This window comes from Tachyglossus aculeatus, chromosome 1 (assembly GCF_015852505.1).
Source record: "Tachyglossus aculeatus isolate mTacAcu1 chromosome 1, mTacAcu1.pri, whole genome shotgun sequence".
Lineage (NCBI taxonomy): Eukaryota > Metazoa > Chordata > Mammalia > Monotremata > Tachyglossidae > Tachyglossus > Tachyglossus aculeatus.
The window spans coordinates 121,994,020-122,008,970 of record NC_052066.1 but is presented as its reverse complement, the minus strand read 5'-3'; the positions used below and the strand labels follow the sequence as shown (position 1 = coordinate 122,008,970).

Sequence of the window (14,951 nt, the reverse complement as noted above, 5' to 3'; positions counted from 1 at the left end):
CACATAGAGACAATCTCTACCATAGAGATGGTTTCTACCCAACAACGGGCTCACAGTCTAGAATGGGGAGACAGACAACAAAACAAAACATGTAGACAGGTGTCAAAACCATCAGAATAAATAGAATTATAGGTATATGCATATCATCAAAGTACTTAGGGGCTATAGGCCCAAGTTCATAGGTGATGATGAAGAAGAGAAGGAGAATAGGGTAGGGAGAGTGAGAGATTACTCAGGTAAGGCTTCCTGGAGGAGGTATGGTTTTTAGTAGGGTTTTGAAGATAGGGAGAACAGTGTAGGGGGAGGAGTTCCATTCAGGAAGGAGGACAGACTTTGAATGGGAAGATGAGGACTTCTGTTTTGGATGTGTTAAGTGAGGTTTCTGAGGTATATCCATGTAGAGACATCCTGAAAGCAAAAGGAAATGGAAGTTTGCAGAAAACGAAAGGTCAGACTTGGAGAGGATCTAAAAAGACACTAAGGTACTTGGTTTAAAAGTAAACATTTGTGGCATCTGAAGGTATTTCCAAAAATAAATGGAACAGTGTGAAAAAAAATTAGCTAGATCTTAAGGCTTATAATGCATGTGAGCCAGATAGCTTTGTGGTTCTCAGCAAAGCAAGACTTCAGGATGAATGTTAGCTCAACAAATGGGGCTTAATATATCTATATTTTGGGAAAGTATGAAAGATGGCAAACCAGTTGGGCTTTCAGAGAATCTCTGGCCATCCAAATTTGCTCTAGGGCAGTAGTGAGACTAATGTCCCTACTCTTAACCATAAATAGAAGTAAAATTCATTTAATCATATTTATTGAGCACTTACACTGTGCCGAGCACTGTACTAAGCACTTAAATATGTCTAATGATGAGAGAGAAAGATTCCACAAATATCTAGTCACACGCCTCTTAGCTCAGCTAGTAGTATCTGGTTAGCCGATTTTCCTGGGCATTAAATTTTCCTGGAAACTTAATATAAACTTTCCACTGTGTTATGAAATTCTACTGCATTCAATTTTGCTAAATTAGTAAAAGAAGTATATAAGCAAGTCAAATACAAACTATATGGCAAGCCGCGTGGCCTAGTGGAAAAAGCCCAGACCTGGGAGTTAGAGGACCTGGGTTCTAATGCTGACTCCACCACTTGTTTGCTATGTTGACCTTGAGCAAGTCACTTAACTTCTCTGTGCCTCAGTTACCTCATTTGTGAAATGGAGATTGAAACTGTGAGCTCAATATGGGACAGGGACTGTGTCCAACCCGATTTACTCATCTCCACCCCAGCACTTAAGTACAGTGCCTGGCACACAGTAAGCACTTAAGAAATACCAGAAATATTATTATTACTGCACACTCAAGCACACTCAATGCTGAAGTGTGTTGAAAATCATTTGACAATACAAGTCACTTAAGGTAAATAGAAATGGCCTATTTCTGCTCAGTGAATGAGCTAAGAATCATCTTACTATACCTGGCAATCAAAGTAATGACACTGTACGGGAATCCCTCACATTACGGCCACAGCAAAATATATGCAACCCAGGGATAAATCCATTATTCTTTGAAATATTACCTCAGGTTACAGTCCCCCCCATGATAAATGCAACATGGGAAACATAAAGAAGAAGTTAGTGTCTCTCAATGATTAGCTGAAATATGGGGATTGAGAAATATTGCCCCAATTTTGAAGAAAGTAGCTGAAATTTTTGAAAAATAATTGACAAAGGTAAAACTCTTACAGGGAATTAGCCTACTAGCACAAAGTACTTTATGCAAACAAGGCTGTTGTTCAACTTAAATTGAATAAGTTCTTCATTAAAGTTGAAAATCCGCTACTACAGTCAGTATCGCAAACTTCTTCTTCTGCTCCTTTGAAGATACTCCTATTGATACCGCAGCTTTTCCTTACTCGCTGTTTTGATGTTATTCGTTGAATTAGTTTAACAAAGTTTAAACGACAGTTCTGTGTTTACTGTAACAGCAGTGTTTACTGTGTTTACTGGAAGAAGCAGCATCGTCTGGTGGCCTAATAGAAAGGGCATGGGCCTGGGAGTTAAAGAACCTGGGTTCTACTCTTTCCTCTGCCACTTACCTGCTCTGTGACCTTGGACAAGTCATTTAAGGTCTTTGTGCCTCAGTTCCCTCATCTGTGTAATGGGGATTCCCTCTTACTTGGACTGTGAGCCCCATGTGCGACCTACTCTACAGAGCCAAAGCCAACAAAGCTTTTAGAAACTTGTGGGAAAATACTATTCTACACCTCTGGGAAATGCTTTCAACTCATCAGGCTGAAAGCGTCATCAAAAGTAACTGAATTACCCAAACAGTACTCCTTTATACTGTGTAAACATGTGGAGATAATTATGAGCTGCTTTTAAATTTTTAAATGGTATTTGTTAAGCATTTATTATGTGCCAGGCACTGTACTAAGTGCCGGGGTAGATACAAGGTTTTCAGAATTAGCCAAGTCCTGTTTTCTGACAATTAGTCTGAAGTACACTAAGATTATTTAACATAACAGATATATTGTTTGGGGTTATTGAAGTTTTATCTAATTGGACTAATATATACTGATATGGGGAATATCACTGCTTCATGTAGCATGTAATTTGATGTACATCTTCTAGAAGACCTTCAAGAAGACAAGTGAAACACATTTTGTTTTGGAGGAAAAAAGATGTTAGTTCATTGGACACACACACACACACACACACACACACACACACACACACACACACACACACACACACACACACACACACACACACACACACACACACACACACACACACACACCACCCACCCATAAAAATCACAGTTAAGAGCATTATCTTCAAATCCCAAGATCAGATATGTGTACATATAAACTTTATCCAAAAGTTTGATGTTATTTCATTTCCCAAATTAGCCAAATACGGCTGGAACTCTGCATATTTTTCCAAGTATGTGACATTTCTGGGGATCATATTTGGAATTAAAATGTCTTCTGAATCACATGTCATACAGGAAGCTTGGAAAAGCTAGATGACTTGATTGAGGGTATCCATGTTCCTTCCACATCTGAGCTAAAATCTCTCCCATGATGTTGGAATATAAAATAATATAAAATAATATCTCCCAAATAGGATATTTGATATCTGAAGCAGAATGGCCTGGTGAAAAGCGCATGGTTCTCGGAGTCAGAGGACCTGGGTTCAATTCTAGCTCTACCAATTGCCTGCTGTGTGACCTTAGACAAGTCACTTCTCTTCTCCAAATGTACACAATCTCAATTGTCTGGCTTTCTAGTTTCCATGGTTTAGGGTATGGGGGGAGTACTGTTCCCCCCATCCCTCCCTTGGGTGGCCAAATGTCTGAAATCAGTCCTGGTGGAGATAATAAAGAGCTTTGTTGCTAAGTGTTCCATGCAAAATAGCAATTAAATGGAGCCATTAATTTTTAGAGATATTATCCATAACAGAAAACATCTAAGAAAGTACTTTTCTATTTGCAGGAATATATTTGCATAGAGTTTCTGCATCTGTGCTAATGAAGAGGAGGAGAAACACAATATTTTTCAGTAAACTTCAATTATAATAATTATGGTATTTAAGCGCGCAGTATGTGCCAGGCACTGTACTAAGCACTGGGGTGGATGCAAACAATTCAGGTTGGACACAGTCCCTGTCCCTCGTGGGGCTCACAGTCTCAATCCCCATTTTATAGATGAGGGAATTGAGGCCCAGAGAAGTGAAGTGGCTTGCCCAAGGTCATACAGCAGACAAGCGGCGAAGCCGGAATTAGAACCCATGACCTTCTGACCCCCAGGGCTGTACTCTATCCACTACGCGATGCTGCTTCAGTACTTACAGGGAGCAAACACAAAGAACAAGGAATGACAAGTGGAGGAAAGTGATTAGTTGTAAAGGTCTCCTGCTACTATCCTCATCTTCATCAATGCTATTTATTGAGCACCTACTAAGCATTAAGCTTTTGGAGCACTGTACTAAGCTTATGGAAAGCAGAACAGAAGCAAGACACATGGCCATTGTCCTACAGGACTTTACAATTTAATGGAGTAGAAAGACAGATTTAAATTATTTATACATAGTAAGGAGAGGAGGGAGGTAGCCTGGGCTAGTGGAGAGAACATGAGTCTGGAACTGGGAGGCCTTGGTTCTATAATTGTCTCTACCTGCTGTTGGAATCATGGGCAAGTAGCACAACTTCTCTCTGCCTCAGTTTTCTCATCTACAAAATGAGGGACCAAATATCTGTCTTCTCCACCCCTCAGACTGTGAGCCACATGTGACATAGAGGCTGTGAATGATCTGATTATGTGAGTCTACCCCAACGCTTAGACTAATACTTCATGTAAGTAGGCAATAAATACAATAATAATAATAATAATATATTCATTAACTGTGTATTATGTGCCACGCACTGGGTTTAAACTCTGGAGTAGATGGAATATATCAGATTATCCTCATCAAGATCAAGGACAAAACAGGAAGTTATACAAATGTATCAGGATGCATAGAGCTGAATAAATAATTGCATATGGTAATGAATACATAAACAAATTATACAGAGGGAAGCAGTGTGACCTAGTGGAGAAAGCATGGGCCTGGGAATCAGAGGACCTGGATCCTAATCCTGGCTCCCCCACTTACCTGATATGTGTCCTTGGGCAAGTTACTTCACTTCTCTTCTAGACTGTGAGCCCACTCTTGGGTAGGGACTGTCTCTACATGTTGCCAACTTGTACTTCCCAAGCGCTTAGTACAGTGCTCTGCACACAGTAAGCGCTCAATAAATACAATTGATTGATTGATTCTCTTGCCTCAGTTCCCTCATCTGCAAAATGGAGATTCAGTACCTGTTCACCTTCCTACAGTGTGAGCCCCATGCGGAACCTGATAATCTTGTATCTACCCCAGCACTTAGTTCAGTGCTTGACACATAGTAAGCATTTAATAAATACCACAATCATTATTATTATTGTTATTATTATTATTATTATATTCTACAGGATCTTTCAGGGTATGTGGTCCAGCACCCCTGCCTCCGCCCCTGGAGAATTAAGGCAGAATGCCTGTTGCATCCCGAGAGCAAAGGGGATATTGTATTTGTATTTTTGTTTACATTTAGCTTCTCTTCTGGAAAATATGTTAAGGTTGACATTACCAGTAATCAGTGAGTGTTTTAGAAGATTTTTATAACTGTCCGACCTCCCCAAAGTCTCTTCCCCCCTTTCTCCAACCCCCCGGCTCTCAACACTCTCTGCTACTCTCCCATCCTTCCCAGCGGTATCTTCAGAGGAACTCTCCTCCCTCCTCTCAAGTGCTACTCCGGCCACCTGTGCTTCTGACCCCATTCCCTCTCATCTTATGAAATCTCTCGCTCCATCCCTTCTCCCCTCCTTAACTTCCATCTTCAACCGCTCACTCTCCACTGGTTCCTTCCCCTCTGCCTTCAAACATGCCCATGTCTCTCCCATCCTAAAAAAACCCTCTCTTGACCCCACCTCACCTTCTAGTTATCGTCCCATATCCCTCCTACCATTCCTTTCCAAACTCCTTGAACGAGTTGTCTACACGCGCTGCCTAGAATTCCTCAACAACAACTCTCTCCTCGACCCCCTCCAGTCTGGCTTCCGTCCCCTTCATTCCACGGAAACTGCGCTCTCAAAGGTCACCAATGACCTCCTGCTTGCCAAGTCCAACGGCTCATACTCTGTCCTAATCCTCCTCGACCTCTCAGCTGCCTTTGACACTGTGGACCACCCCCTTCTCCTCAACACGTTATCTGACCTTGGCTTCACAGACTCCGTCCTCTCCTGGTTCTCCTCTTATCTCTCCGGTCGTTCTTTCTCAGTCTCTTTTGCAGGCTCCTCCTCCCCCTCCCATCCTCTTACTGTGGGGGTTCCCCAAGGTTCAGTGCTTGGTCCCCTTCTGTTCTCAATCTACACTCACTCCCTTGGTGACCTCATTCGCTCCCACGGCTTCAACTATCATCTCTACGCTGATGACACCCAGATCTACATCTCTGCCCCTGCTCTCTCCCCCTCCCTCCAGGCTCGCATCTCCTCCTGCCTTCAGGACATCTCCATCTGGATGTCCGCCCGCCACCTAAAGCTCAACATGTCGAAGACTCAGCTCCTTGTCTTCCCTCCCAAACCTTGTCCTCTCCCTGACTTTCCCATCTCTGTTGACGGCACTACCATCCTTCCCGTCTCACAAGCCCGCAACCTTGGTGTCATCCTCGACTCCGCTCTCTCATTCACCCCTCACATCCAAGCCGTCACCAAAACCTGCCGGTCTCAGCTCCGCAACATTGCCAAGATCCGCCCTTTCCTCTCCAACCAAACCGCTACCCTGCTAATTCAAGCTCTCATCCTATCCCGTCTGGACTACTGCACTAGCCTTCTCTCTGATCTCCCATCCTCGTGTCTCTCTCCACTTCAATCCATACTTCATGCTGCTGCCCGGATTATCTTTGTCCAGAAACGCTCTGGACATATTACTCCCCTCCTCAAAAACCTCCAATGGCTACCGATCAATCTGCACATCAAGCAGAAACTCCTCACCCTGGGCTTCAAGGCTCTCCATCACCTCGCCCCCTCCTACCTCACCTCCCTTCTCTCCTTCTACTGCCCAGCCCGCACCCTCCGCTCCTCCACCACTAATCTCCTCACTGTACCTCGCTCACGCCTGTCCCGCCATCGACCCCCGGCCCACGTCATCCCCCGGGCCTGGAATGCCCTCCCTCTGCCCATCCGCCAAGCTAGCTCTCTTCCTCCCTTCAAGGCCCTGCTGAGAGCTCACCTCCTCCAGGAGGCCTTCCCAGACTGAGCCCCTTCTTTCCTCTCCCCCTCGTCCCCCTCTCCATCCTCCCGTCTTACCTCCTTCCCTTCCCCACAGCACCTGTATATATGTATATATGGTTGTACATATTTATTACTCTATTTATCTATTTATTTATTTATTTTACTTGTACATTTCTATCCTACTTATTTTATTTTGTTGGTATGTTTGGTTCTGTTCTCTGTCTTCCCCTTTTAGACTGTGAGCCCACTGTTGGGTAGGGACTGTCTCTATGTGATGCCAATTTGTACTTCCCAAGCGCTTAGTACAGTGCTCTGCACATAGTAAGCGCTCAATAAATACGATTGATTGATTGATTGATTGATTGGGGAATATGTCATGCTGTGTGGCATGTTGAAAAAAGTCACACATTTAGAACGTCGCTTTTCAGTCTTGTATTTTTTGAATTAGACTCATCTGTTGCAATAAATAGGGGCCCTTCAGATTAAGGGAGGGTTCCAATCTCTAAAAATAAGTCTGGAAATAAAGTGCAGAGCTAAAGGGGAGTCTATAAAAATTTCCCTTTAGAGAACGATAGGGCTGGAAAGAACTGCTCTCAGACAGGACCACACCTAAACCACGCTGAACAGCTGAAAAATCTACCCGGTTTTGAAAGACCTCCCTGTCTGGGTCACTGGTGCCTCATTGCCAACAGGGTATTGGAAAGGCATTACATCTCTTTCCGTGGCTTGTCTGGCAGCTTGTCACTTTATGCAAGCAAGACCCTACTGGCCCCTACTTCTTCTTTTCCAAACCAGGCCAGGCTAGACCAGTCATATTCAATGGGCAAATGCCCAAGTTCCACTAGGGTGGTCCAAACCTTAGTGAATATCCTGTTCTTGTATATGAGTTTGTCCTTGTGGCTTCACGAAGCATGTGTTTTTCAACTGCCCTGTACTATTTGACCCAGCCGGTTTTTCTATTTCTTTCCACTTGCCTAAACATTAAGCAGGGAAATGGAGTGTAGCACATTTTCAAGGAGGCAGCAGTGGCTTTTTTGTTATCAATATAAAGAACATGGGTTAAGAGTTAGAAGGCCTGAGTTCTTGTCCCAGCTCTGTCACTTGCATGGTTTATGACCTGAGGCAAGCCACTTGTGTCAGTAACACATCTCACTGAGACATCTCTCAACCTCAATTTCCTCAGCTGAATGATGGGGATCTGTTTCCCTGCCTTCTTAGATTGTGAGCCCTGGGTGGGACAGAGACTGTGTCTCATCCAATAATCTTGCATCTACTCCAGCAGCACTTCGCATAATGCTCAGCGAATAGTCGGTACTTTAATAATGTAACAAACTTTAATTTATTATTATTGTGGTTGTTATTATTGTTATTTATTAAAAGTCTAGTTTACTTAAAAATGGTTGGTACAAAACAGGTGCCAGCAAAGTTCTGATGATCCAAAGGAGTCTGAGGAGTCCCTGACAATACTGCAGGTTTCAGATTCACATTCCCTGAATTTTTACCTCCTCCTACATCTGGTCCCCCGGGAGTGATTCCTACCAATTCAGCAGTCCTGAGTATCTGGTTAAAAACAGCCACTTCAGGGATGTGTATTGTTTCTCCAGAGACCTTTTTAGTGATCTCCTGATCAAAGATAAGAGTCCAGTTGAGTGGGAAGTCATTTCATATCATATATCATGTTATTAAGTACGCACTATAGGACAAGCACTGTACTAAGTGCTGGCATACATACAAGATAATTAGGTTATTATAATTATCACACAGCTCACAGTCTAGAAGGGTGCAGAATTTAATCCCCATTTTACAAATGAGAAAACTGAGGCAAGAGAAGTGAAGCGACTTGCCTGAGATCACACAGCAGACAAGTGGCAGAGCTTGGATTAGAACACAGGTCCCCTAACTCCCAGGCCTGTGCTATTTCCACTGGATCACACTGCTTCCCACATATGCCATTTTGTCTGTCTAGAGGACCACAAACAAAGCTTTTGGATGAAAACTCCCCCTCTGTATGACTGGCTAAAAGGGAAGAATAAAAAATTGTGATGTAGGCATTCAATTCAGACTGCCAGACTACCACACAAATTCTGAACTATTCACTAGCCTCAATTTCACCGTTTTTGTTCTTTACATTTCAATTCTTTTTAACATGGTCTGTGTCTCCCCAAGGAAAGATAAGAGGTCTTGGGGACTTCTCTACATTATGATTTAGCATTTTTAAAGTCACGCGATGGTGTCAGATTATATAATATAATCTCAGGGTGCTCCTACTTGAGAAATGTACCCGAGTTTTTACTCTGTGTTGATCACTTTGCTAGACGCTGAGAAAAATACGAAGACAGTCCCTGTACCACAGTGGATTGATGGTATAAGTGGTCTAGGACAGATACTTAGAAAGACGGAAGGTAAATACTTGGAGCTCATAAAGAACAAATTCAGAAATGAAGACATGACATGGGAAAATAGGCTGTGGAGTTGGGTGACCACCTGTGGAAGTGGGTGACCTCTCCTGCAGGTTTTCTGTGGTGAGAGTCAGGTGGGTAAGAGGGAACTCTAGCCAGAGAACAGCCAGAGTAGGCTTCCAGAACTCATTGTGGAATAGTGCCTCCATACACCTGGAATTCTCTTCTGCTGGCTCTGCTTCTCCTGGAGGAGCAGGGTGCAGTCTTTGGAGTGGAGTGAAAATCTTAGAACCCCTTAATCACTTTGATACTCAACCCACCCCAGCCCAAAGCACTTACATACATGTCCTTGTGCTCTGCAGTTTCCCCTAGCTGTAATTTTACCTTAATGCTTGACTCCTCCAACTAGACTGTATGCTCCTTAAGGGCAGGGATTGTATCTACCCACTCTGTTATATCGTTCTCTCCTAAGCACTGCACCAAGTAAGCACCTAATAAACATGATGGATTGATTGATTGAATCCCAGTTACAAAATATTTTCATGTGTTTCAATTGAGGAAAGTCCTGGAGGCTGCAGGCTGAGATCATGTATGGCATAGTGGATACAGCCCGGGCCTGAGAGTTAGAAGGTCATGTGTTCTAATTCTGGCTCGACTTGTCTGCTGTGTGACCTTGGATAAGTCACTTCACTTCTCTGGGCCTCAGCTACCTCATCTGTAAAATGGGAATTGAGACTGTGAGCTCCTCCTACTACAGGGACTGTGTCCAACCAGAGAAGCAGCTTAGTGGCAAGAGCACGGGCTTGGGAGTCAGAGGATGTGGGTTCTAACCCCAAGTCTGTCACTTGTCTGCTGTGTGACCTTGGGCAAGCCACTTTACTTTTCTGGGCCTCAGTTACCTCATCTGTAAAGTGGGGATTAAGACTGTGAGCCCTGTGTGGGACAGGGACTGAGTCCAACCCAATGAGAACAGTGCTTGACACATAGTGTTTAACAAATACCATCATCATCATCACAATTATTATTATTATTATTATTATTATTACTATCATGACTGGACCACTCACAGGTGACTCCTCCAGGAGTTTTACTTAGCAATGCCCTGGGTTCAAACTTGTCAAATAGCACTTACTAGAAAGACTCCAATTGGCTGACATTCATTAATGAGCTCTCTACCTCCTACATAGCCTCCCTCTTCTCACACTAAACTCCTGATTACAATCTTTGTTCCTCTCAACCCACACTCCTCTGATTCAGATTTCTTTCTCAATCCTGCTCCATGACTGAAGCTTCCTTCCTTCCATATTTATAGAGAAGCACGGGCCCAGGAGTCAAAAGACATGGGTTCTATTCCTGGCTTTGCCACTTTGCTGTGTGAACTTGAGCAAGTCATTTAACATCTCTGTGTCTCAGTTCCCTCGTCAGAAAAATGGGGATTCAAATATCTGATTTCCCTCCTACTTAAACTGTGGTTCCCATGTGGAACCTGATTATCTTGTCTCTGCCCCAGTGTTAAGCACCATATTTGGCACTTAGTAAGCATTTAACAAATACCACAAGTATTATTCAACAGACCACAGTGCCCCCATATTCAAAGCCATTATAACACAATTTCCTTCAGGAAATCTTGTCCAAATAATCTTTAATCTCCCCACTTTATATTCGACTTCAGCCACTCCACCTAAACACTTAAACTACCAAAACACCTGTAGAATTTATGTGCATCTCTTAAATACTCTTATTTCTCCCCCTAGCTGTGACTTATTGTTGATTTGTTTCCCCCTAAGATCCTTGTGAACAGGCATCATGTTTTCTCATTCTTTTATACTCTCCCAAGCAGTATAGTGCTCTGCTTATCATGGTGCTCAGTAAATGCTATTGATTGATCGATTGGTTATAGGTGTTCTCATTGTAATACATATTGTAATGTACAATTGCAATATGACCTCTTACCTGCCAAATAGTGGGAACACCCACACTTACTTTTTCAGTGACAAATAATGTCTGGAAAGATATCTTGGTTTAATTTCACTTTTGGACCATGATCAAAGAGAATAAGGGAAAAAGTGAAGCTGAATTTTCTTGAAAGAATATGGATAGTGTATTGAAGAGATAATAGGAGTTGCTTAGATCTATTGTCTCTATAAAATGCCTATTCTCTAAATATTTAAGCAATATAGTTTATATTAGAGAACTATGCGACAGTGGGGCTAAATTTTTATTTTGAGTGTGGGGGCAAGCCAGAGGGTGGGACATTGGAGGTAGAGTTTTAAGGGGACAGAAGAGGAAGAATTGAAGGGATGAAAGGAAGAATGGGAGAGATAGGAAAAATGAAAGAGGGGAACTAAGAGGAAGATGAGCAAAAGGAGGGTACTTTCTCATTTTTGACTGACTCACAACTATCCCCATGAGGCAGTAAGTCCAGCCATGAGTGTCTGTCTTCACCCCTGCCTTAAAGAAGTCTAACCATCCTCCACTGCCCCCCACTTCCTGATCCCATGGCTCATGAGACCACTCAAGCCTCATTGCCATGGCTGCTGGGATGCTGCTAGGACTGACTAACACCCAGTTCTCCCTTGGACTATGGAAATCCCAGCCCCTGTAACCAACCAAATTATCTTGTATCTACCCCAGTACTTTAGGGCATAGTGGACCGTTTTTCGTGATATTTGTCAGATGTTTACTATACGCCAGGCACTGTATTCAATCGTATTTATTGAGTACTTACTATGCGTAGAGCACTGTACTGAGTTCTTGGCACAATACAAGGATCAACAGTTGTACTAAATGCTGGGGTAGATACAGGTAATTGGGTTGGACACAGTCCCCTTTTCACATAGGGCTCACAGTATTAATCCCATTTTACAGATGAGGTAACTGAGGCAGAAAAGTTAAGTGACTTGCACAAGGTCACACAGCTAGTATGTGGTGGAACTGGAACTAGAACCCAGGTCCTCTGATTCCCAAACTCATACTCTTTCCAGTAGACCAAGGTGTTTCTCTTATGATTTAGTGTTCTAACTCACTGTGTATCCTGAACAGGGTGAAATAGCAGAACTCAGGGAGAGCTCTCATTTCTGCATTGCTGTTGGAGATTCTTGGTTGGGAGGAGGGCTGCCAAGTGCTGCCTAGTATTTCATTATCACCCCATTGCACCAATTCTTAAAAAAAATACAATTCATAATAAGGTTCTTGTCTTTGTGTTTGTTTCTCTGGTGCAGTCTGCATATTGATGGGGGAGTTGAGCTAACACTCATCTAAAGACTCATCTGTGACCATTCTGGCAACTTTTAATCAGAAGCTCTAGTTCAAGGAGGATTGATAGTTCAAGGAGGATTGAAGTGCCTCCACATTTGTTCCAGCCTTAGTGAAATCACATTTAATATTACCAATTCCAGAGCAGCATGGCCTAGTGGATAGAGCACGAGCCTGGGGGTCAGAAGGACCTGGGTTCTAATACGGCTCTGCTACTTGTCTGCTGAGTGACGTTGGGCAAGTCACTTAACTTCTTTGTGTCTCAGTTCCCTCATCTATAAAAAGGGAATTAAGAATGTGAGCCCCATGTGGGACTCGGGTTGTGTCCAACCTGATTTATTTGTATCTACCTCAGTGATTATGTTTGGTTTTGTTCTGTCTCCCCCTTTTAGACTGTGAGCCCACTGTTGGGTAGGGACTGTCTATGTTGCCAACTTGTACTTCCCAAATGCTTAGTACAGTGCTCTGCACACAGTAAGTGCTCAATAAATACGATTGATTGATTGATTATTACAATACTTAGCACATAGTAAGTGCTTAATGAATACCATAGAAAATGTTGCCCCTTAAAGTTCCATCTAATATTTTGGCATCCTGATAATTGAGGAGTCTGCTGGAAAGATGTAAATTAATCAGTCATATTTACTGAGAGCTTAGAGTGTGCAAGGCACCGTAATAAGCTCTTGGTAGAGCACAATACAATAGAGTAGGTAGACAAGATTCTTGCCCACATGGAATTTACAGACTAAATTGACTTTCCCTGCAGATAGGCATCTCATATTGCTTCAGCAGGGTGGTCAGTGATGACACTCCTGCCTCATTGACCCCAAGGTAATAGGCACACGGCATGCTGAGCAGGTTACACAGGTAGCGAGCTTAGTTCAATGCTTTGCACACGGTAAGCACTCAATAAATATGATTGATAGATGGCTAAGGTTGCACAGTCTAATGACATTATGTGGAACCTAATGCAAAATCCATAGAATGTAGAACATGATACTCAGGGGTGCCCCGATTCTCTGTTTTCTTCCAGGATCATTATTTTCCCTCCAGGTCCCCGGGAACAGATGTGCCACTTCTAGTCATTTCCTCATTTCCTCTTCTCCCACTCCCTTCTGTGTTGCCCTTTATTCACCCTACCCCCTCAGACCCACAGCACGTATGTACATTCATTCATTCATTCATTCAATCATATTTATTGCGCGCTTACTGTGTGCAGAGCACTGTACTAAGCACTTGGGAAGTACAAGTTGCTTGGGAAGTATATATTAATTATGTATATTAATGTCTGTCTCCCCTTCTAGGCTGTCATAATAATAACAATGGTATTTGTTAAGCGCTTACTATGCACTGTTATAAGCTCTGGGGTAGATACAAGGTTGTCCCACATGGGGCTCACAGTTCTTAATCCCCGTTTTACAGGTGAGGTAACTGAGGCACAGAGAAGTTAAGTGATTTGCCCGAGGTCACACAGCGGGCAAGTGGCAGAATCGGGATTAGAACCCACGTCCTCCGACTCCCAAGCCTGGGCTCTTGCCACTAGGTCACGCTGCTTTTCCAGGCTTCTCTGAGCTCCTTGTAGTCAGGAACAGTGTCTACCAACTGATTGTTTTTTTAATGGCATTTGTTATCTCTTACTATGTGCCAGGCACTGGGGTGGATACAAGATAATCAGTTTGGACACAGTCCATGTCCCATATGGGGCTCACAGTATTAACTCAATTTTACAGATGAGGTAATAGAGGCAACCAGAAGATTAGTGAATTGCCCAACATCATACAGCAGAAAAGTGGCAGAGCTGGAAGTAGAACTCAATTCCTCTGACTCTCAGAAACATGCTCTTTCCATTAGGCCACTTTTTTCAACTCTGTCTTATTGTACTCTCCCAAGCCCTTAGTACAGTGCTCTGCAGACAGTAAGAGCTAAATAAATACAATTGATTGATTGATTGAGTCCCGAGATTCCGTAGCCAAAGCTGAGGCTGAGGGAGGGTGGTCAGTTAAAATAAAATTACCTTACACAAATGCATCCATTAACTTATCAGTTCTGGAAATGGAGCATTCAATCAATCAATCAATCGTATTTATTGAGCGCTTACTGAAAATCTGATGGCATGGTATAAAACTAGATGAGTGACTACCCGATATTCAGTAGAATCCTTAGGTATAAGAAGGTTTATGGAGGGTTCCAAATTAAAATTGAAAAGGAGGCCTTCAAAATTATAAAGCAATAGCGCTGATTTTAATATCCCTATTTTCTCTAAACCAAGCTTTCATAAGAGTTGTCTTTGATGTAACTTTTAAGGATAATTCTAAGAAGTTTACAGTTTGGAGTTTTATTTTTATTCTCATAATTTGTGGTAACTTCTTTGAAGTCTGGGAATAAGTTTTACCATGCTAATTTTATACTTGTTCCCTTGGCAAACACTGATTTTTGCCTTTATGTTTTGAGTGGAACTGAAATTAATATGTCTGTTTTATTTGCTCAGTTT

General features: G+C 42.7%; 1 protein-coding gene across 1 annotated transcript in view; it reads left to right on the top strand.

Annotated features, from left to right (window-relative positions):
- KCNQ5 (potassium voltage-gated channel subfamily Q member 5) overlaps positions 1 to 14,951 on the top strand; it is a 593,498-nt gene that overhangs the window by 67,377 nt on the left and 511,170 nt on the right. The window lies entirely within an intron of this gene.